The 24369-nt window shown below is 50.7% G+C and overlaps 1 protein-coding gene across 3 annotated transcripts in view; it reads right to left on the reverse strand.

Annotated features, from left to right (window-relative positions):
• NHSL1 (NHS like 1) overlaps positions 1-24369 on the reverse strand; it is a 283461-nt gene that overhangs the window by 258444 nt on the left and 648 nt on the right. The gene's annotated exons all lie outside the window — the stretch shown is intronic.

The raw sequence follows: 24369 nt of genomic DNA on the forward strand, positions 1-24369 counted from the left end.
GTGTACTTGTAACCCAAACATGAAAGCTTGTAACTATCTCATGGTAATTCAATAAAATTAAAAATAATAATAATAAGAAGAAGAAGAAGAAGAAGAAGAAGAAGAAGAAGAAGAAGAAGAAGAAGAAGAAGAAGAAGAATCAATTCTCACACTGATACTGAAGTTAGAAACAAAAAGAAAAGAAAAAGAAAGAAGAAAGGGTCAAGGAAATACTTACTTCAAGGGTCCGAGCACAGGCTTTGCCAGCAGGAGACGCAGGCTCAACCCCCAGCACTGCACGATTCCCCGAGTACTTCCAGAAGAGACCCCCGAGCACTGAGTTCAAAACCCAAGCAGACCCTGAAGCCCACCAGGTGTAGCCAGAGCTCAAAGGGGGGGGGAAAAAAAAGCAAAGTCTTCCCAAAAGGTAAAAAGAAACATTAAGGTAAAACTCCCTAGGCTGGACCGGCCCTGCCTCCTGCCCAAACAAGACCCCGAGCGGTCGCCCATGGACTGCTCCTGAACAGCCATGATCCCAGCGCCACAGAAACTAATCTCGGATTGCAGCAGCGGCTGCTGGCAGAAATACCTCTGGACTTAATACCAGAATTCCAAATCTGGGCGGCCGCTTTCGAGACCGTGCAACATCATCTGCTCTTTGTGACCAACAATAGAAAACATACAATCTAAAGATGCCATTCCAACAGGTCTGACTCTTGGGGGTAAAACACCAAATAATGATAGTGAGTTTCCTGTCGAAAACTGAATGTAATCAAAGTAAGGAAAGAGTAAAGTGATAATCATCTGCCACACAGACAGAGGGTGTGTGTGGGGGGGGGGCGGGGGTTATGCAGGGGTTTTTGGTGGTGGAACATGTGCACTGGTGAAAGGATGGGTGTGTGATCATGGTATGACTGAGACTCGATCCTAAAAGACCTGTAACTGTTCTCACGGTGACTCAATTAAAAAATGAATAAAATAATAATAATAAAAAACTCCTTAAGCTGGAGTGATAGCACAGCGGGTAGGGTGTTTGCCTTGCACATGGCCGACCCGGGTTCAATTCCTCCGTCCCTCTCAGAGAACCCAGCAAGCTACCGAGAGTATCCCGCCCACACGGCAGAGCCTGGCAAACTCCCTGTGGCATATTCGATATGCCAAAAACAGTAACAACAAGTCTCATAATGGAGACGTTACTAGTGCCCGCTCGAGCAAATCAATGAACAACGGGACGACAGTGCAACAGTGCTACAGTGCTAAGGTAAAACTCCTTGCCCAGTTAAATTACCCATCAAATGAAAGTACAGGGAAGGGACACATGTGCCTGAACTACAATCTTTCTCAGCTTGCTGCTAGAGCATAAGCGCCACCAGAATGAAGGGGCAAGCCAAGAAGAAGGTGCAGAAAGCACAGCCCTTCGTGAGAGATGGCACAGAGACAGTTCCATTCCTCTGACCTGAGGGGAGGGCAGAGGAGGGAAGGGAGAGGAGAGAAGGTGGGTGGGGAGAGACAGGCATTCAGAGAGAGAACTCTCTACTGCAATAATGGAGACCTATATCTGTCACAGAGAAAAGTCCGTCTAGTAGCCTCAGGAAGCTCTAAGGGAAATTCTTCCCAATGGAAATTGCACGGGTAGAATTCTTCAGGGCAGGGGCTGCAGCTATAGCACAGCAGGTAGGTGTTGGCCTTGCACGCGGCTGACTTGGGCTCCATCCCCAACATCTCTTATGGTCCCCCGAGCACCTCCAGGAGTCATTCCTAAGTGCAGAGCCAGGAGTGTAACCCCTGAGCATCACCAGGTGTGAGCCAAAAAGCAAAAAAGAAAAAAAAAATTCTTGTGGGCAAATGAAGAAGCAGATAGGGTAGGACTGTAGGCTGAGAGCTCATACAACACAGAGGCCAGGGAGAGGGCTCAAAGGGCAGAAACCCCAGACCCGCCTCAGCCAGGGCCCAGAGCACGGGAAGGGCCCCAGAGCACCAGGGGAGGAGTAGCTGCCCCCCACCCCCACTGCCATCACCCCACCCGGCACCTCCGGGTGTGGCCTCAAAACAAACCAAAACACTGCTCAGAGGAGAGCGAGCATCCTGCCAGGAAAGAGGAAAGCAGGAGAGCAAAACAGGAGCGAGGCTGCTCCAGGCCACATGTTGTCATAACACCGCAAACACCGGGCTGGACCACACCTCGGTGACAGGGCGGGGACACTCGGGTGTGCAAGTGCTCACCCTTCCAAGCCGGGAGACAGAGGGCCGTGAAATAGCAAAACGAGTGTGACTAGAGACATGTGGAAGGAGATTCCTAAAAAGATTTTTTAAAAATCTGCGAGGAATTTTACCTGGCTCCCCATGACCTTGGTTTTCCTACCTGTGGCCCAGCTCGCAACTCCCCACTCGGGGCACTGTCGCCAGCATGAAACCCATCACTGAGGGCCCACTGAGGGCTGCAGTGACAGCACAGCAGGTATTAGCAGTTGCCTTGGACGCGGCCAGCCCGGGTTCGATCCTTGGCATCTCATAAGATCCCCCCACACCCCAGTGTACTGCCAGGGGAATTCCTGAGCACAGAGTCAGGAGTAACCCCTGAGCATTGCCAGGAGGAAAGAAGGAAGGGAAGGAGGGAGGAAGGAAGGAAGGAAGGAAGGAAGGAAGGAAGGAAGGAAGGAAGGAAGGAAGGAAGGAAGGAAGGAAGGAAGGAAGGAAGGAAGGAAGATAAGGAAGGAAGGAAGGAAGGAAGGAAGGAAGGAAGGAAGGAAGGAAGGAAGGAAGGAAGGAAGGAAGGAAGATAAGGAAGGAAGGAAGGAAGGAAGGAAGGAAGGAAGATAAGGAAGGAAGGAAGGAAGGAAGGAAGGAAGGAAGGAAGGAAGGAAGGAAGGAAGGAAGGAAGGAAGGAAGATAAGGAAGGAAGGAAGGAAGATAAGGAAGGAAGGAAGGAAGGAAGGAAGGAAGGAAGGAAGGAAGGAAGGAAGGAAGGAAGGAAGGAAGGAAGGAAGGAAGGAAGGGAGGGAGGGAGGGAGGGAGGGAGGGAGGGAGGGATGAAGCCCAGCCAGCCAGGAACCATCCATGCGGGTGGGTGAGCTGTCCCCTAGCAGTTGCAGCTCCGACCCCGCACAGAGCGCTCACTGTCCCTCTTGGTGTGGCTGTGGCGGCACAGCAAAGATCCACAGCAAAGGTCCCGCACGCCCTGCTCCCTGTGCTGTTCTTTTCCCCCCGTGCAATGGGACGGGGGCCACATCTTGCCCTGCTCAGGGACTACCCCTGGCTCTCTGCCCAGGACTGAGCCCTGAAAGTGCTCAGGGGACGCATACATGGTGCTGGGGATTGAGGTGGGGGCCCCTTGGCATATGCTGGGGGCCCACAGATGCCCAAATGGTGCCTCTGTGTTAAGAAACACTGCCCGCTCGAGACCAGCGAGGCTCCTCGGGAGGTGACGTGCTCTCTTTCTAACGGGAAGTGCGGGTACAAAAAAAGGTTCTGAACCAAGTAGGTGATGTGGAACACTTTCCAATCTTTCTGAACTATTCACCAGAGTTCAACATAAAATGCCACATGACTCTCGAAACATAATGTATATTTCTTTTCAAGGGCTTAGCAAACACACCCCTAGATTCTTCCCATTATATCTCTAATTGGCCAGAAAAAAATCAAGAAAAAAAAAAGCATCAAAGGTGCCACTTGGGTTAGGATTGCACTACAAAAAAAACTGTGTACCTCCTAATTTTGTTAAGTATGAACGTTTAGCTGTTCATCTGTTTTCAATGACAATGTCTGAGGAGTTTGCAAAGTGATTTCCCAAGGGGGAAATATTTAGAAAGACTATTGTTATTTGGTCCAGGCCCACTAATACAAACAGACGTTTATGTAACTAAGATTTAAGTAACTCGGAGAGATTCCCAGACTCAGCAATTTTTACTTCTTCTTCCCTTTCTCCAGTTTTATAGCTACAAACAAAACTGTCAAGACTCATTTCTGGCCGCAGAGATGGAGAAGCACAGTCCCATAAAACACAACCGGCACACGGTCCGAAAAGTGCCTCCTTGGGTCCTACACACACACACACACACACACACACACACACACACACACACACACACACACACACGTTCACGCTGAAAACAGAAGTTCATTTTCACTTTGGAAATCAAACCTGAAGGAAAGAAGTGACCTCCCAGAATTTAATTCCTCCCAAGAAACTCCCTCCTTGGAGTTTATATCATAAATTGCTAAGACCTGGCCACCAGGGAAAACATTTTCAAGTCTGGTTTGACACGCGTGAGGTTCCAAGGGAATGGACGGGAGCAATTTCAAACCAGTTGGGGTCTATCTTTTCTTTATATGGTCAACAAGGCCTTAAAACATGTACTTTACCAAGAGCTAGCTGGATTCCATCAACAATTCACCGTGTTCCACAGAGAATGCACGGTGAAGGTGGAAAGGCTCTCTAAGGCTTTGTATACTGGGCTTCAAGAGGTGGGGGGAGGGCAGAGCGACAGTACAGCAGGTGGGGGGCCTGCCTTATACAGGGTTCCATCCCAGGCATTCCATGGCTCTCCTCACACCCCCAGTACGTCCAGGAGAAATTCCTGAGTGCAGAGCCAGGAGTAACTCCTGAGATTCGCTAGGTATGGCCCCAAAACCAAAACCAACAAACAACTTACAAATCAACTCCTGTGATTGGACCATTTCCCAAACTAGAGAAGACCATGAAGAATCAAACCTACTCGGGGCTGGAGCAATGGCACAGCGGGTAGGGCGTTTGCCTTGCACCTAGCTGACCCCGGTTCGATTCCCAGCATCCCATATGGTCCCCTGAGCACTGCCAGGAGTGATTCCTGAGTGCAGAGCCAGGAGTAACCCCTGTGCGTCGCCAGGTATGACACAATAAATAAATAAGTAAATAAATAAATAAATAAAAATAAAACCTACTCGTTGAAAATTTAAGAAACAAATGTCTTTTGAGGGGCCCCCAGAGAGACAGTCCAGGCACTGAGAAGCTCGTCTTGAATTCTGGGCACTGCCAGTTTCCCCGTGAACCTCTGAAAGTGCTCTCTGAGCACAGAGCGGGGAACAGCCCCAATCCCCCCCCCCAAAAAAAATAATAATAAGAGAAAAAAGAAATGAACAAACCAAAACTCCTAGCTGAATTTCATCTAATTTCCATTAGAGAAGGAATGATAGGGTGGGGGAGGGGGGTTGGAGCAATAGTACAGTGGGTAGGGCATCTGCCTTGCATGGGCTGACCTGGGTTCGATCCTCAGCATCCCATAGAGTCAGCCCCTTGAGCACCACAAGGAGTAATTCCTGAGTGCAGAGCCAGGAGTAATCCCTGAGCATCGCCAGGTATGACCCCCCCCCCCCCACACACACACACAAAAAGGAATGACAGCAAAACAAACCCCTACCAGATATGTTAAGAAAACACTTTTAGGCTAAATAAAATCCCATCCTCTAGACCTTCAGGGAGAAAGAGAGGCAGGTTCACCACAGAGCTTCACGGTCAAAAGAATTAAGTTCAATCTTTCAGTTGCATGTTTTCATTTTCTTTACGTTTATATGTACGTGTTATTGTTGGGGTTGTGTGTGTGTGTGAGTGTGTGTGTGTGTGTGTGTGTGTATGTGTGTGTGGCTGGCTGGTTTGGGGACCACCCCTGAGTGTGCTCAGGAGCTAACCCTGGCTCAGCTCGGGGTCATCACAAGCAGGGGACACATGATGTGAGGGATCAAACTCCTTGGTCTCCAAATTGCAAGGTCTGCGCTCAAGCCGTTGAACTATCTCACGGGCTCCTGTGCTTAGATTTTTAAAAGACATACAGAGGGACAGGTATGAACATACAGCTCAAAGGGCTGCTCACACATGTCGGCGGGAATCCCAGAATCACTCCCAGGCACCACTTGACTCTCCAAACACCCCCAGGAGCAGCTCCTGAGCCCTGAGTCAGGCCTCGTCCACGAGCATTATCTGATATGGCCCAAAACAGCAACCAGAATAAATAGGCCTATAATAAACTTCAAAATAATAAAAACAGAGGGTCGGAGAAACAGTACAGCGGGTAGAGTGTTTGCCTTACAGGCAGCTGATCTGGTTCGATCCCCGGCATCCCATATGGTCCCCCTGAGCACCGCCAGGAGTCATTCCTGAGCGCAGAGCCAGGAGGAACCCCTGAGCTTTGCTAGGTGTGGCCCCCAAACCTGACCATCATAGTAACAGTGCACTCAGGAGAAAATAGTTAAAAAACAAAACTAGCAATTGCAGTTCAGATGCTTATCAGCCGGTTTAGGAAGATGAGCCCGTCCTGGTCGGTGGGCCCGCTTGGTCTGGGGCAGCAGCCAGTGACTCACCAGGGCCGTCTGTCAGATGGGAGACCTCATGGGGCTGGAGCGATAGCACAGTGGGTAGGGCATTTGCCTTGCATGCGGCCGACCCGGGTTCGATTCCCAGCATCCCATATGGTCCCCGGTGCACCGCCAGGAGTAATTCCTGAGTGCAGAGCCAGGAGTAACCCCTGTGCATCGCTGGGTGTGGAAGAAGAAGAAGAAGAAAGAAGAAGAAGAAGAAGAAGAAGAAGAAGAAGAAGAAGAAGAAGAAGAAGAAGAAGAGGAGGAGGAGGAGGAGGAGGAGGAGGAGGAGGAGGAGGAGGAGGAGGAGGAGGAAGAAGAAGAAGAAGAAGTAGAAGAAGAAGAAGAAGAAGAAGAAGAAGAGGAAGAAGAGGAAGAGGAAGAAGAAGAGGAAGAAGAAGAAGAAGAAGAAGAAGAGGAAGAAGAAGAGGAAGAGGAAGAAGAGGAAGAGGAAGAAGAGGAAGAGGAAGAAGAGGAAGAGGAAGAAGAGGAAGAGGAAGAGAGACCTGAGCACCACAGGCCTAGGGAACCTTATCTCTTTCTCTATTTGGGATTTCAGTTGGGGGGCCACGCCCCCTGGAGCTCCTGGGCTGCTCCTGGCTCTGGGTTGGGGCTTCTTTGTACCTGGCGGTGCTCAGGGCCACCTGCAGTGGCTCCCAACTGGGGAGCAAACCCCGTGTGCTTCAGCCCTTTGAGCTCTCCCACGCCCCGTAACCCTTATCTCGTAATCACCATATTCAGCTGGCCTCCCTCACCCTGTCCCAATTATCTATGACCTCTCCAAATTAGAGTGGATTAGACCGTCCTACTGTCTAATTTACGGGCAAGTAACACGTAAATAAGAAAGCGATTGATAGGAAAATGCCAGGTTGTACTGAGTAAGAAAGACTGTAGCAATAGCACAGTGGGTAGGGCGTTTGCCTTGCACGCGGCTGACCCAGGTTCGATTCCTCTGTTGCTCTCGGAGAGCCGGGCAAGCTTCCCAGAGTATCCCGCCCGCACGGCAGAGCCTGGCAAGCTCCCCGTGGCGTATTCGATATGCCAAAAACAGTAACAAGAAGTCTCACAATGGAGACGTTACTGGTGCCCACTCAAGCAAATCGATGAACAATGGGACAACAGTGCTCCAGTGCTACTGGGTAAAAGCAAAGCAGAAACCCTCAACCCCCAGGCTCCATCCTGAGGGGCTCTCTACTCCCACGGACACGCCTCCATAAGTGGAAAGGTCCCTCCAAGAGGAAACACTGCTCTGCCCCGTTAGACTGGGAGGGGACACTCTCCAAAGCACGGCCACAGCGGTAGCAGGTGGTTGGTGTCTGAGAGAATGATCAGCTCTCCTGGGATCTTGCTGAGACAGTCCCTCACCCTGCACGGAGGTGAGCTGTGGGGGGAAGGGGCTCTGGGAGAGTCCCAGAAAGGGAAAGCAGAGAGGCCTGAGCAGCGGGTATAAGCCCCGGGGCCAGGCTACGAATCTCCACATCCAAAGGACAGTACAAGCATCTCTCAACACACAGGAGCCGGGGTTGGGGACTGGGAACGCTTAGAGCAAAACTCTTTGCCGAGCCCTACTGAGGCATTCCTTCATAAACCTCTATTGTCGGGATCAGAGGCGGAAGCTTTTGTTTTGTTTTGTTTTGTTTTGTTTGGGGGCCACACGCTGCGGTGCTCAGGGGTAACTCCTGGTTCTGCACTCCTCAATCTCTCCTGGTGGGCTCAGGGGACTGTATGGGGTGCCAGGGATGGAACCAGGTGGGTGGCTGCGAGGCAAGTACCCCACCGGCTGTACTACTGCTCAGGCCTTAGAAGCAGGGCATTTGAAAGAATCCTCGGGGAGTATCATTCTGGCAAACACAGGCAGGCAGGCGGCAGGCTACAGGTCTCTACGAAGGAGGCTGCTCTGTCCCAGGGGCCAGCTGCACTGGCCTTCTCACTCAGCAGCTGCGTGCCTCCGGGGGCACGAGTGTGCAGATTGCCAGCCCACCTGACCTGAGTCAGCAGGTCCGGGCTGCAGCCCAGACTCGGCATTTCTAGGGCCAGAGAGACAGTCCAGTGAGTGGACAGGGCACTGGCCTTGCACACGGCTGACCCCGGTTCCATCCCCAGCACGACACAGGGTCCCCCGAGCTTTCCACCAGAAAGCATCCATGAGCCCCGAGCCAGGAGCAAAAGCACAGGGCACTGCCAGGTGTGGGACAAAAATCAATTTTTACAAAGGGGGGGGGGAGGGGCGCATTTCTAGCAAATTCTCAGGACTTGCTAATGCTTCTGCCCCAGAACCCCACTTCGAGTGTGGATGACCTAAGCTCAAGGGTATGACAGACGGTGCCAGGGATGCCACAGGCAGCTAGGGAACAGGCATTCGAGCAATTCCGGTCAAAAGTACGTACCGTACAGCTGGTATCCTCAACTGATTTCGGTGTGTGTGTGGTGGGGGGGGGGAGGGTGCGGGGATCGGGGGGTCCGCTCAGGGCCCATACCCAGCACAGTGCTCAGAGGTCCATCCTCCTGATGCCAGGGATTGAACCCAGCCCTCCTCTGCACAAAGTGTTCACGACCCCTCTGGGGCCCCTCCTCCTCTCCTGGTTTTTACTCCCCAACACTGAGAGGGAACACTGGGTATTTTTCGCCAGGGAACAGGCTTCAGCGTATCTTTAAGTGATTCACGGTACGGGCCAGAGAGACAGGACAGTGGGTAGGGCCTTGGCTGTGCATGCAGCTGGCCCGGGTTTGGCAGCACCCTGGAGACACCTGGAGCTCCACCAGGAGTGATCCCTGAGCACTGAGCCAGGAGTAAGCCCCGAGCACCACTGAATATGATAGGAAGGGAGAGAGGGAGGGAGGGAGGGAGGGAGGGAGGTAGGAAGGGAGGGAGGGAGGGAGGGAGGAAGGAAGGGAGGTAAGGAGGGAAGGAAGGGAGACAGAGACAGAGACAAAGATAAAGTTTCACAGCATAATGTGGCAGTCTCGAGAAGAGAAAGAGAAGGGAAGAGAAGACCCCACCCCACCGCAAGGTACCACCAAGTGAAAATAATCTAGAAGCAGATTCTTCTCCTGCATCTCCCGGGACACTGAGTGTGATCCCTGGCAAAGGATCGCCAAGACACCGCCCATGAAGTGGCCAGAGGGAGACCCTTTCTCCAACACGGCCCAGAGATCTGGACACTCGAGAGATTGGCAGCTGCGCTGGCCCCCGGGGTCATGCACCACCCCCCCACCCCACCCCACCCACCATCCCCATCTTTGTGAGAATCATCAAAGTAAAGGGGAAAACTCGGGTCACACTCAAACTTTTTCCACACCAAAAGGAAGCTAACAAGTTAGCACAGTTGACAACAACTATTCGGACGACGTGTTTGAACACCCAGCTCCCGGCCCCGCCTTCCGTCTCGTCCGGGCCACTTGGCAGCCGTGTGGCTTTCAGCTGGGCCTGTCTCTGGTCCGGCTCAGGGGCAGCTCGGGGGCGGTCATCTCTCCCTCTGACGCGGTTTTTATGAGGACTGAATGAAACTGACACGCTGAAAGTATCCTCTACGTGTTACCTCATAAATGTTCATATGAATCATTAATATTATCACTGAGCAGCCCTTGCAATTTGCAAGCGATGGACTGAGATGGTGGCGTGTGTGCTAATGGCACGCAGAGAGACGTCTCTCCCACCACATCCTGGCATCCCCACCCCCCGCCCTCATCGAGGGGGAGTCCGCCCCATTCCTCTAGTGTCCTAGATGTCACATACTCTCCCATTAACCCGTACGATGTTCAGAATGGAAGGAACATGTTCTATCCTCATCTTCCTCAAAACAGGAGTCAATGCTGCAGAAGAGAAAGTTAAAAACTAACCGTATTCAATTACCCTGAGCTCCACAGGACATGCTCCTTGCTCTGAACTCAGAAATCACTCCTGGAGGGGCTCCGTGCACCATATGGGGTGCCAAAGATTGAACCCCAGTAGGCTGGATGTAAACCAAGTACCGTACGATCACCCAGGCCCCGACAAATCCAATCTTATTGCAGTTGGATAAGCATTTCACAAATTTAGATGGTTGTGATTGTTTATACTAACAAACTGGAAAAGTGGATTAAAAATAAAAAATAACCCTGAGCTCCAGCCCCATGGTCTCCGGGGGTTGCCAAGAGCCGGCCCCCACCGAGATGAGAAACTTAGGAGACGTACGTGTGATTGCCAGTTGAGGGAGGAGGAGAAGGGAAATGCGTTTAAACACGTTGGAGTGTTGAAGAAATCCAGGCAATAGCAGAGAGATGGTACAGCGGTTAAGGCACTTGCCTTGCATTCAATGAACCCGGTTCAAATCCCTGGCACTTCACATGGTCCCTTCAAGCACTGCCAGGAGTCACTCCTGGGCACAGAACCCCTTGAGTATCACCAGGTGTGACTCACAAGGCCAAAAAAGAAAGAAGACACTGAGAGCGAGGGACAGAGCTCAATGGGGTGGAGCATGTGTCCTGCATGCGGGAGCCTTGGATTGGGTCCTCAGCGCCACGTGTACACTGAGGAACAGCGGAGCAACCCCCTGAGCCCTGAGCCCAGAGTAGCGCCCACCACAGCCAGCTGTGGGCCCCCCCAGATCAAAAATAAATAACACAACTTCCGAGGGGAAAGGCAACAAAATTAATCAGTACCATAGGCAAATTGCTCAAGCACCAATCAGGAAGGAAACCAGTTATCTTTTGCTGAAGGCTCTGTTAGCGCTACAGCACAGCCATATGGGTAAACAGCGTAGACCGGGGCTGAGAGACGGTATAGAGAGAGGGTGGGCACTTGACTCGATCCATTCCTGGCATCCCATAAGCACAGTCAGGAGGTCAGGAGTAATTCCTGAGTGTAGAGGCAGGAATAACGAAGCCCTGAGCATCACTCTGTGTGTGTGTGTGTGTGTGTGTGTGTGTGTGTGTGTGTGTGTGTGTGTGTTGGGGTGGGGGGACCTTGATGTAAAATATGGTTAATATGTCCAGATGGTGAGGGAAATGACAACAATTTGGCAACCTATTGAACTGACAGAATTTCAACACACCTCCGGCTGTATCCAACCTCATGGGTGTAATGTAAGGGTCTGCAAATACCTAAACCAAGAAGAGCCCTGAGAAAGTGCCAGAAGATTTACAACGCAGCCTGGTCTATGAGGCCACTCATGTAAAAACAAAGGCTGTGAAGAACACTAAAATGACTTCACTTGGGAGCCCCAAAAGTAAAAGAAGAGATTGTATGGTCTGAGATAGTACAGTGGTTAGACACTTGTCTCACACACGGCCTACCTGGCTTCGATCTCTGTCACCCCATACGGTCCCCTGAGCACTGCCAGGTGTGATCCCTGAGCGCAGAGCCAGGAATAAGCCCCGAGCATCGCAGGGTGTGGTCCCTAAACTCACAATAAGTGAATAAAGAGTAAGTGGTTGTCAGAGAGAACGCTATACCCAGAATGCCTCCCCCGTGACACTGAATCCCCGTTAGGTTTCCTGCACTTACCAGATGCGGAAATTACGAGTGTATGTGTTCATTTTACACTGAGGACTCCCGTCTGACACACTTTAGGAGGCGGAAAGCTTTTGCACAAACTTTTACTTGCACATCCAGAGGAGGCTGCGAGTCTACAGTCCTGAGTAATGCGTTAGTCATGTCTGTCCTAATTCACTCCCAACCTTTGATCCTCGTTACGGTAACAACCAGGAGGACTCTAACTCAAATGACCACTGTTGCTTCATTCAAACAATCATCTGTGTCATTCTGTACTGTTCAAAAATGAAAAAAAAATATAACTTCAGTGGACAAGGAGTGACAGAATTAATTAGGATGACAGGCAAATACTGAAGCACCAAATAGGCAAGAGACATGCTTTTTTTTTTTTTTTTTTTTTTTTTTTACAATGATCTGTTCACTGTAGAGAGACAGTAAACCAGGACCGGAGCCATAGCACAGCAGGTCGAGCGTTTGCCTTGCACGCTGCAGACCTGGGTTCCATCCCTGGCATGCCGTATGGTGCCCGAGCACCAGCAGAAGTAAGTCCTGAGTGCAGAGCCAGGAGTAAACCCTGAGCATCGCTGGGTGTGACCCAAAGAACAAAAACAAAAGCAAAAGATATAGCACACCTGACATTTCATAGTCAACACAGTTACCATCAGGACTGGGAGTGTGCTGTGTGTGCAGGAACCCCCCCAGTTTCTAGCCACACAACTCAAGGTGTTCTGGCACCACCAGAGAGTGGGGCCCAAAAAAAGGGGGGGGGGAGAGAAAGAGAGAGAGAGAGAGAGAGAGAGAGCACTAATCCAGTAAAAGAACAATACAAAGCAATCCTCAGGATCAAATGCATTGGTGTAGCCTACGGGGTCATTATCTCACGGTGAAACATTCCACACTGAAAGTCCAGTACGGGGCCCCCCAGCCGGGAACAGCCCCCTCCGGAGGCAGGAAGTAATTCCCATCCGCACACAGCCGACCCAGATAAAAGACAACGAAAACGCCTGCTCTTAAGTAAACTCAAATTACGGCCGTGTAGTTGGAGACACTGAACAGAAGCTCCTCCTCCCTTTCCTTTCTTAATACAGGAAAAGCTTAATCATCTCTTGGGAAGCTCATATTTTAAATGCATCTTTAAAAAAAAAAAACAAAACACTGGCCTGGTCACGGGTGTGGGGTTGGTTGGATCTGTATATATATATGAAAAGTATAATTAACAATACTGTAAATCATGGCAGCGTGATGAAAATGGGAAAGGGTGGGGGGAAAAGCACTGGTAATAAAAAGTGTTCAGCTTCCAGAGTTAGTCTGATTTTTTTTCCTCCCCCCCCCCATCGCTGTATTCTTCGACCAACAGAAAAGTCAACTGGGGACTCACAATAGAAAAAGAAACTGGCTGGAAAATCTCAGCTAGCTGGGGCAAGAGGTCAAAGGGCGGGAGCACAGGCTCTGCAAACAAGAACCCCCAGGTTCCATCCCGGGCACCGAGCCGCTGGGAGCAAGCCCCAAAGGCCAGGCGTGACCCCTGAGCACTTGCTCAGGTATGACCCCCCCCAAACCTAAACGAAGAAATATGCAGGGAAAAACTAACAGAAGTAATCCCTCTGTATCCTCTCGTCCTCGGAGAGCGACAGGATACGCCGGGAATATGTAGAGCAAGTGGAGGGGAAGTAACGTCAGTAAGAGTCCTGCGTGTGCCCGAGGAAGGTCTGGAAGAATATATAGAAACAAACGGAGAGGAGAGCCGTGGGGGGAGGGGGGCCCACGCGGCGGAAACAGGAAGGAGGCTGTGAATACATCCCTTCCATAAGCTGTCCGCAGTGCCAATGGCTTCCCCGCTGGATACATTAAATCAGTTTCTGCTCAGGAACTGGGCCGGACGGTGGCTTCCAGGAACCCAAGCCCTGCGGAGAAACGCACAGGACTCAGGGGCTGCAAGACGCCCCCCGGGAGCTAACTAGCACGGAGGTGTTATTGGGAGAGGGAGACGGGCACCCTCCAAGATGGGGCTCACAGCAGCCGGGAACGACACCCCACCCTCACCCTACCCCCACGGTCAAGAGAGCGGGCGGGTGAGTTGCCAAAGGGATGGGGCAGAACTTGACTCTGCAGACAATAGCCTCTGCCTAACCTGATCCCTGGGCCACACGGTGACCTCTGTGTCACTCAAGTCCCCACAGCTGGATGTGTGTTATTGCAATTCAGGTTTGGCAGCTAGGACCTAGACCCAGCCCTGGCCTAGACCGATGAGGCCTGAACCCACTTTTGATCAGAGAGGGGAGGAGGGAGAAGAGGAAACTCAAACCCTCCCCTGCAGACATCGCCACACAGTTGTGGGGTCTTCCAGAGCAGGAGAGCACTGTTCCGGGGGGCCAAGGACTGTCTTAGGAAATAAATGGGGGAACTCAGTTCTATACTAAGTCCCTCCCCATGTGGGGAGTTTCTTTTTTCCTTTTCTTCTACTTTCCAATATACTTTCCTGTTTTCTAAAAAAGAAAAAATAAATAAATGAAGGGTGATAAAGTAATAGAAAGAAAGAAAGAAAGAAAGAAAGAAAGAAAGAAAGAAAGAAAGAAAGAAAGAAAGAAAGAAAGAAAGAAAGAAAGAAGAAAGAGAAGGAAGGAAGGAAGGAAGGAAGGAAGGAAGGAAGGAAGGAAGGAAGGAAGGAAGGAAGGAAGGAAGGAAGGAAGGAAGGAAGGAAGAAAGGAAGAGAGAGAGAAAGAAAATGAACATAGAGCTGGAGAGACAGTACAGCGGGCGGGACACTTGCCTTGCATATGCTGACCCAAGGTTGATCCCTAGCACTGCATACTGTCCACTGAGCATGGCCAGGACTGACTCCTGAGCACTGAGCCAGGAGGAAGAAGGAGGAGGAAGAGGAGAAATCAATGAGCATACAGCAATTCTAACCGAAGAAGATGACCATCCTCCCGCGGGAAGGCCATTCTTGTCTGGGCTGGAGAGAGAGCACAGGGGGTACGGCGCTCTGCCTTGCATGAGGCTGACCCCACAGCACCACTGGGAGGGAGCCCAAGCCCAGGGCTGGGAGTACTCCCCACCCCGAGCACCCCTGGGTACAGCCCAAAATCTAAAAAGAAAAAAAAAAAAAGCTTCTGAAAGAGGTTATGTGATTTACAATACAATTTTCAGACAAACCAGGTAGGGGCCAGGAGTGTGTCTCGGTGGTCAAGCACTCACACGAGTGAGGCCCCGAGTTCAAGAACTGCGTGTTTCCTCGAGCACTGCCAGGAGCCACTCCTGGGCACAGAGCCAGGAGTAGGCCCTGAGCACTACCAGGTGTGCACCCCCCCACGACCAAAAAAAAAACTATCCCAAAACTTGCACACATATTCTGCAAAGTCAGGTGCAGCCTGCCTTAGAACCCTCGCCCCTCAGCGCCAACAGAACAGTCCAAAATACACTTCGGGCCAGAGGTTCCGAACAGCACACAGACCAGCACTTCCAAAACGCGGTTCCGCCCAGTCACCTGGGGAGGCTTCTTGGCCAGGCGTGTTCCTGGCCTCGCCCCAGACGGGCTGACTCAGAGCCTCCGGCCTCCCTGGGAATCTGCTCTAAAGCTAAACCCCGGCACAGCTGGTGATTCAGCGAGTGTGGGAAGCACCGGAATGAAAGAGTGCGAACAACGGCTCCGAGTTCCAGGCCAGCCAAGGAAAGCCCGGGTCCGGGCTGAGCCCCCCGGGTTCTGGGGGGCCTGTGAAACCCAGTGGGGTTGACTCGGGCTGTGAGGTCAAAGGTAAAGGCTCAGGGGGCCGGATTGGGGCAACAAGACTGAGTGGGAAGGATCTGGGCAAACAACTTATTTGTGTGTTAATTCTATTCCCTGGTACACTGTAGCACTGTATCGCTGTGTCCTGTTGTTCGTTGATTTGCTCAAGTGGGCACCAGTAACGTCTCCATCGTGAGACTTGTTGTTACTGTTTTTGGCATATTGAATACACCACAGGTAGCTTGCCAGGCTCTGCCGTGCGGGCAGATACTCTAGGTAGCTTGCCAGGCTCTCCGAGAGGGATGGAGGAATCGAACCCAGGTTGGCTGCATGCAAGACAAACGACCTGCCCGCTGTGCTATCGCTGCAGTCCAGAAGTGCTAATTACTAATGGCACCCGCCCAGTAGAGCTGTCCTGCATATGAAAGCGTGTGGTGTAGGGCTGGAGAGAGAGTACAGCGGGTGAGGGGCTTCCCGTGCACACCAAGCCAGCACCCCAAGTCTCCCAGGAGTGATCCCCGCACACAGAGCCAAGAGGAAGCCCTGAGCACAGCGGGCCATGGGAAGGGAGCTGGAAGGGAAGGAAAGAAAAGACGATGTTCTGGCCAGGCGTGTGGGTCAGAGATAACACTGCAGCCGTGCGTGCAAGAGACATGAGACCTGGGTTAATCCCCGGGAGAGAGAGAGACAGAGACAGAGAGAAGAGAGAAAGAGAGAGAGAGAGAGAGAGCAGGGAGAGAGAGAAAGTTAAAGGAAGGAAGGAAGGAAGGAAGGAAGGAAGGAAGGAGGGAGGGAGGGAGGGAGGGAGGGAGGGAGGGAGGGAGGGAGGGAGGGAAGGAAGGAAGGAAGGAAGGAAGGAAGGAAGGAAGGAAGGAAGGAAGGAAGGAAGGGAGGAGGGGAGGGGGGAGGGAGGGAGGGATGGAGGAGGGGAGGAAGGAGGGAGGGAGGGAAGGAGGGAAGAAGGAAGGAAAGGGAGAGGAAAGGAAGCGAGGGAGGAAGAGGTGGAGGAGGAAGTGTTTGTTACAGACCAGAGGAGACAACTTAAGTGTTATCACCTCGAACGCCTGAGGCTCCAATTCAACCCCTACACCCCCAAGCCCTCAGGTCCCTGAGCCCCTGAGCACAACTGGGGGCTGTAGGGAGGGACAGGGTCCACAGTGTTTCCCAGTCAGGAGCCATGTGGCCCCCTCAGGCCCCCATGATATTCCAAGGGGCTACAGGTTAAAAACTCACTGAGATGGTGGGCTCCAGTGAGAGACCGGGGCCACAGAAAGGAAACAAGCGCGGGAAGATGCCACACCGGGCAGCGGCTGAGAAACATGGACCTGAAGTGCAGCGGGCGAGGGCTGGAGAGAGCAGAGAGGGTGGGGTGCTCTCCCCGCTGAGAGCCCCTAGCACTGCCCAAAGCCCCCCCTGGGCACAGCATGGGCCAAACCCGAAACGGAAACATTTAATTCAAACAAAACCAAATCGAGGGCAGCGGGCCTGCTTTTCAAGCCTATATAGAACATGGGAACTTTAGAATGAGCTGAGGGAATAGTCATCGCAGGACGGAAACCAATTTGAAGAAAAACATAATTATCGAATTAAATAAATCATTAGGCCCCTGGAGGTGTCAATCATCTTTATACCTAAAATTTGCTTTTTTTTTAATGTCATGAGAAGGTTGCATTAAAAAATTACAATGCGTTATTGGAAACAGTCATAACAAAAAGTGAAAAGCACTGATTATGGAGCAATCACCCATGGAACCACCACCAGGTGGAGAAGGTTCCGGTTTTAGTACTAAAGTCATAGATGTTGGGGGGATACGGCTCAAGTGACAGAGCACACTCTGCGTGTGCCCGGTCCTGGGTTCCATCCCTGGCACCACACGATCCCCCAAGCTCCCCCAAGCCCAGCTATAGTAACCCCATGCACCACCACGGAAGGCCCCTACCACGATTCAAAAATTAATCAATGAAATACTTAAGTGGTGAATAGGGCCAGAGAGATGGCGCAAGAGAGATGTTTGGAAGGAGGGCGGTCCAGGTTCAATGCCAGGCTCCTAACAGTCCTCCTGGCACCTCTGGGGGCAACTCCCAAAAACAGAGCCGGGAGAAGCTTCTGAGAGCGAACTGGTTGGTTCTGGTTCGTGAAAGAAACAAACTTTAAAGTGGCAGCCAGAAGGAAATACTCCTGTTAGTTTTCTGTTCCTGAACTTTCTTACAAATTAAGCATCTCAAGTACTTCTCTTTGTAACTTTCTCAACTGTTAGTCCCAATCCTAACATTAGTTTTTTCTCTAACACAGAGGAAAACTGCATGATTGCTAGAAAAATTCTTTCAAGCTAATCCAGAAAGTTTTTAAACCAAATAATTATGTCTGAATACCCAAGAATCCATGAGTTAACTGATTGGTGTTTTTGCTTAAGTTCTCAGTTTAGAGAAAGAAAAAAAAAACACCTTTTCTTGTAAATCTGATACACAGCAAATGCACTTCAGGGCAATTATCTTTTTCTCTCGTTTTATAACAATGTTAGCACTTTGGGAAGATGAAGCAGAAGCTATGAATGAACTGCGGGCAGGACAGAGATTTGAAACAAGTACCTGCCTGATGTGTCTGGAAAATGACTAAGCTCTCCAGGCATGAAGCGCCATGCACCACGTGTGGGTAAAATATGACTTGAAAGAGTTCACACAGTCATGAGGAGCTGATCTCAAACACAATGACTTTTTACAATCCCTCGTCAGAAGAATCAGAGGGATCATTGTTCCAAATCACATTTATAAGGTCCTCAGAGCCGGTATTAAGTAGTAATCCCTTATCGGAATTACCAAACACCCACACACTGAAGAGAACAGCTGAGGTAGTTTTAGTTGAAAGTCTCTATTTTATTAATTTATTTATTAATAAATTGGAGGGGGGCACACCCAGCAGTGCTCAGGGCTTACTCCTGGCTCTATGCTCAGGGATCACTCCTGATGAGTCCACATGGGATGCCCGGCATTGAGCCCACCGCCATGCTAAAGGCAAGTGCCCCTACCTGCTGTACATGCAATGGCCTGAAATCTGTATTTCTTTAAGAAAACTAAAGCCTGAAGGTGGTGAGTAAATTGACCAAACTCTATCTTCAAAAAGGGGAAGCCGTAAAGTCTGACGCTAACCTTACAATTCTCGATCCAATTCCTGATCTACGACAGTGTACAGTGCTCCTTCCTGCAAACACTCAACAATCGGTGCTCCAAGAACAGGAGCATTGATTTGCTAAACATAGTGGGGAAGCACCAGGCTCGAGAGGGTTTGGGAAAGTCTGGGAATCATTGCTTTAGCTAGAGTCCGGGGAATCTGGAGTTGGAGAGACAGTACCGTGGAGAGGGTGTTTGCCTTTCAGATGGCTGAGCTAGGTTCCATCCCTGGCACGCTAGATGGCCCCTCAAGCACTTCCAGGAGTGATCCCTGAGTCAGCAGTAAGCACTGAGCGCCACCACATTTCATAAAAACACACACCACCAAAAATCACTGTCACTGTCACTGTCATCCCATTGCTCATCGATTTATTCAAGCGGGCATCAGTAACGTATCTATTGTGAGACTTGTTACTGTTTTTGGCATATCGAATACGCCACGGGGAGCTTACCAGGCTCTGCCGTGCAGGCAGGATACTCTTGGTAGCTTGTTGGGCTCTCAGAGAGGGGTGGAGGAATCGAACCCAGATCGGCTGCATGCAAGGCAAACACCCTACCCGCTGTGCTATATCTCCAACCCACACCAAAAATAAATAAACAAATAAATAAATAAAGAGTTCCAGGTAATTCATAAGGTCGGACAACTACGGGAAGCAGTTCTTCATCTTCCAAGGTTTTCTCAGCCAGAGGCAGAATCGGGCTGCCCAGCTATAGCATCTGCCAACATAATGAAGGACGAATCCTTCTGGGAGTAGAGTTGGATGGAGGCCACACTCATTGCCTAGTACGTGGTACGGCTCTTAGTCTGATTCTACCCGTAATCCACTCAGCAGCAGGGAGGCAAGCACAAAAACAACCACAACCACCTACTTTTGGCAAGCGTGACAAGCACCTCGCATCAAAGTTTCATTCTGAAAAAGAAGTGGAGTTGATCTGACATTAGGATCAGCCAACCCTGTCACTGGACCAAAGTCACTGTCCCTTGTCAGGTAGGGCAATGGATCCTGCACCCAGAAAGTATCCACCTAAATCACAGTATATAGCATCCACCTGTGTAAAAATCTGGCTTATGCAAAGATCGGGCCCTTGCATACCTTGCTGCCAACCAGATACCTTGAACACTGTCACACCATTCGGCCCATCTATAACAACTACACACACTCAGGGCTGGAGTGATAGTTCAGTGGGTAGGGCGCTTGCCCTGCGTGTGGTCGACTCAGGTGCAATCCTCAGCACCGCATATGGTCTCCCGAGCACCATCAGGAGGGATTCCTGAGCGCAGAGCCAGGAATAAGCCGTGAGCCCCATCCAGTGTGGCCCCAAAACAACCACCAAAGTATTTAACACATGGTTGCTTCGGCTGAGGCCCACACCAACTCTCCCCGGGAGAAGCATTAACAAACAGTGAATCCTGAAGGGCTGGTCAATGCAGCAAGCCTCCCTGAACATGGAAAACTCGGAGTCTCAGAGGAAATACCAGCTGCTTTTCTGCACCTATGAGAAAGCCAGGGGCGGGAGAGAGAGCTCAACAGGCTGGGACGCAGGGTTTGCAGGCAAGAGCCCTGGGGTTGATCCCCAGGCACCATGGGAAGCAACACTCCACTAAACACTGAGCTGGTAGTAGTCCCCAGCAATGGTGGAAGGAAGGAAAGAAGGAAGGAAGGAAGGAAGGAAGGAAGGAAGGAAGGAAGGAAGGAAGGAAGGAAGGAAGGAAGGAAGGAAGGAAGGAAGGAAGGAAGGAAGGAAGGAAGGAAGGAAGGAAGGGAGAGAAAGAAAGAGAGAAAGAGGGGCTGGAGCAATAGCACAGCGGGTAGGGCATTTGCCTTGCACATGGCCAACCCAGGTTCCATTCCCATAAGGTCCCCCGAGCACCGCCAGGGGCAATTCCTGAGTGCATGAGTGAGCCAGGAGTAAGCCCTGTGCATCGCTGGGTGTGACCCAAAAAGCAAAAAAAAAAAAAAAGAAAAGAAAAAAGAAAGAAAGAGAAATAGAGAGGAAGGAAGGAAGGAAGGAAGGAAGGAAGGAAGGAAGGAAGGAAGGAAGGAAGGAAGGAAGGAAGGAAGGAAGGAAGGCAGGCAGTAAATCATCTTTTTTTCTTCTTCTGTTTTATTCTATTTCATATGCACTTAAAAATCGGTACTTTTGAATGCAAGACAGCCTTGCTGCAGCTGTCCAGGTTCAAATCCCCAGCACCACATCTGGTCCCTGAGTACTGCAGAGGTCACTCAGGAGCACAGAGGCAGAAACAGCCCTCGAGTATTGCTGGGTGCGGCCCCGCCACCAAATGCTCTCTTTAAAAGAAAACTTTAGGGGCTGGAGCGAGAGTGCAGCAGGCAGGGCGCTTTCTTTGCATGCAGCTGATCAGGGTTCGATCCCCGGCTATAGAGAGACCTGAGGCCAGCCAGGAGGGATCCCTGAGTGCAGAATCAGGAGTCAGCCCTAAGCCCTGACCAGTGTGGCCCCCAAAAAGAGTTCATGTGATGTTCACAGTTATCCTAACACTTATTGGACTATCTATAGAATGCATCTAAAGGGAGTTCTTCATTCCCGGGTGATCCCAAGGAAAAGGACAGGGTGTGTGGATCTTCAGGTGTGGATTCCAGGCCGGGCTGCAGCCAGTCACCCACCACATAACCTGGGGTGAACCCCTTCAGTCTCTGGGACTGCCTAGATAGTGAACTCCACGTTAAAGCCGCAATTCGAACACCCACGGATAGTAGAGATAAGGACCAGGAGGACTGCTCCATGGCTTGGAAGCCAACCTCACATGCTGGGGGAAAAGGCAGCGGAGACAGTGAAGGGAACACCAAGAATGCTTGGAGGGCTCGCTCAGGATGAGAGCTGCGCTGCTGAAACTAGACTATAAACCGAATATGATGGCCACTTAATACCTGTATTGCAAACCATAATACCCAAAAGGAGAGAGTAAAAGGGAATGTGCCTGCCACGGGGAGGGGGCGGGAGGATGTGGGAGGGATACTGGGAACATTGGTGGTGGAGAATGGGCACTGGTGGAGGGATGGGTACTCGATCATTGTATGACTGAAACATAAGCACGAAAATTTGTAAGTCTGTAACTGTACCTCACAGTGATTCATTAAAAATTTTTTTAATTAATTTAAAAAAGAAAAAAAGCCTCAATTTGAATAAGAATAAATTATTCTGAATATCTTCAGGACATGCGGGTGTTGTTTGGGGACCATACCTGATTTACTTGAGGGTCTCTCTCAGTAGTATGGGGGGACATGCCCGTGTGGTGCTAGGGTTCAAACCTGGGGCTCCCACATGCAAAGCATATGCTCCCATCCTTTGAAGTACTGCCCCAGAATTGAGAATTAAAATTTAACACATTTACGAGTAATGAGGCTTGAAGGAATTTTTGGTAAAGATTCCAAACAGAATTAAATAAAATGAAGGCACGTGTTTTGCTGCTGTTTAGCATATACAGAAGTTAAGTGTATAAAGGGGCAAACCACAAAAACGAATGTCTTTATAGTTTAGCTTTCTTTCTTCTCTCCAACCTGTACTTTTCTCAGACATAATTACATTCAGTAAGTCATCTTTCTCAGCCGTAAAATGATGAGCCAGGATTTCTAGTATGAAATCAAAGTCACTTAATATTCAAACCAACTTGTGAAAAATTCTTAACAGTTGTTAGGCCAACTTTGATTAACTTAGTCAAAGGGAACTGGGTGGGGGGGCCAGGGAGCTGGGTTACAGCTGATGACGACATACAGGGCATTTGTATGCAAAAAAGGAAGGTGACAGGTTGACACACAAAACAAACCTAGCCTGAGAAGGCACTCTGGATCCTGGAGGAGTTTCCCACAATCCCTCACTTCGCCTAATAGTCAGTCAGATCTACCTCATCACCTCATTTCTCAAGGAATTCTTGTTCCCTCACACACAGGCACTACTACAGAGTAGGCACAGAAGCAGCTAGTGGCCCCTGGACCGCATGGCCACACATGTTGCAGCCACGTGACATCTCCAAATTTCACAGCAGGATGACAGTGAATCTGATGGGAAAGTGACATAGAAGCCCACCCGGCACACAGAAGGCACAATTGGTACTAACCAACACCACGGATCCTCAAACAGTAACTTTAAGAACGTCATTTGAGATGCAGTGCTTACTACACATCAACTCTTAAATTGATCTCATTTTTGATAATTCCATTTGCCTTTGTGTTGTAACAAACAATAGGAAGTAAATCTGTGTGTACCTGCAAGGGAGCAGCCTCGGGTGAAGGGAAGGTCACTCTGATGGCGCGAGTGAGGTTGGAACACTGAATGACTGAGACAACTCTATTATGAACAACCTGGTAAATCACAGTGTGAGACATTATTTTCTTTGAAAATAATAAAAAAAAGAAGCAGCTAGTGAGATTAATAGTAGTTTCCCAGGATAATGTATCCTGAAGCCTCGGACCATTATTCACAGTAAGTAAATATGTAGGTCCAACAATTTTATGACTTCACTTTGATTTGGGAAAGGGCTGGGGTTGGCGGGGTGACTCTCCTCACTCTATCTGGGCAGTCCGGACTGGTAGGATGTATTGGGACACACGGAGGAATGACATAATGTACAACCATCACGATAACTTTCACAACCTGGAGAGAGATGGTTTGGAGCAAGCGATCTCACTCATAGTAAGAGACTGACGCTTTCAACTATTTGTGCTGTAAGAGAGCTTAATTTTTTCGAGCCAGGAAAAAAAAAAAGAAAGAAAAGAAAAACCAGCTACTTCGGTGGCCTATAAGGTAATTATAAGAAAGAACATTTCATCTGAGCTGCTGAAATGGAGGGTGTGTCCCACCGACACCTCCCTGGCACCCTGCAATCCATCAAGCTTCTCCAAGGCGCTCTTTCACACCTGGGATTAGGACCACGTCCCTGTTCTCAGTGGGGAGAAGCCACCCATGCATTACGCTTCTAGAGTTTCTCTGCTTTGGGCCAGCAGGAAATTCCAGTTACTTCATTCACGGGGTGAGTGAAATGAAATGGGTGTTGGGAGGGCTCACCGCGTCAAGAGAGCGACTTGATTTTCAGGGTGGGAGGAGGTCAGACAACAATGAATGGGACTCAAGGGCTGGGGCGAGAGATCCAGTACAGCAGTACAGCGGGCACCTGCGCTCGGCTCCGCTCCGCTGGCACGCAATGCGCCCGACCCAGGTTCGATCCCCGGGGTCCTCCCCTAAGCTCCTCCTCGGAGCCACCCTCATCTCCAAGTCCGCAAACTTCCTAGGTGAGAGCGCCGATAAAACGTTCGCTCACCCACTCAACGATCGCTGCCAGTCTCCAGCACCGCGATCACTATCCGGAGAGCCCAGCGGTTCCCCGCCTTCTCACGGCAGCCGGGAACCTTCTTCCCCCACCCCCACCCGACTCTTTTTTTTTTTCCCACGACCTTGGGGCCTCCCCGGGCGACAGCGCCCCGGGGTCTGCTCTCCACCTCCCACGCAGACAGACAGACAGACAGATAGACAGACACACGCACAGAGCACCGGGCGGGGAGAAGGGAGCTGCCGCCCGAGCCTCCACCTGCAGGGTCGCAGCGTCCCCCCCACCCCCCACCTAGAGTGGCCACCGGCCCAGAGCCAGACCCTGGACGGGGCGCAAGGGCTCCAGGTCTGGGTCCCGGAGCCCGGGCCGCCAGGGGGCGGGAGGGAGCACCCAGCCGGGCACCACC

Source organism: Sorex araneus, chromosome 4, assembly GCF_027595985.1.
Source record: "Sorex araneus isolate mSorAra2 chromosome 4, mSorAra2.pri, whole genome shotgun sequence".
NCBI lineage: Eukaryota > Metazoa > Chordata > Mammalia > Eulipotyphla > Soricidae > Sorex > Sorex araneus.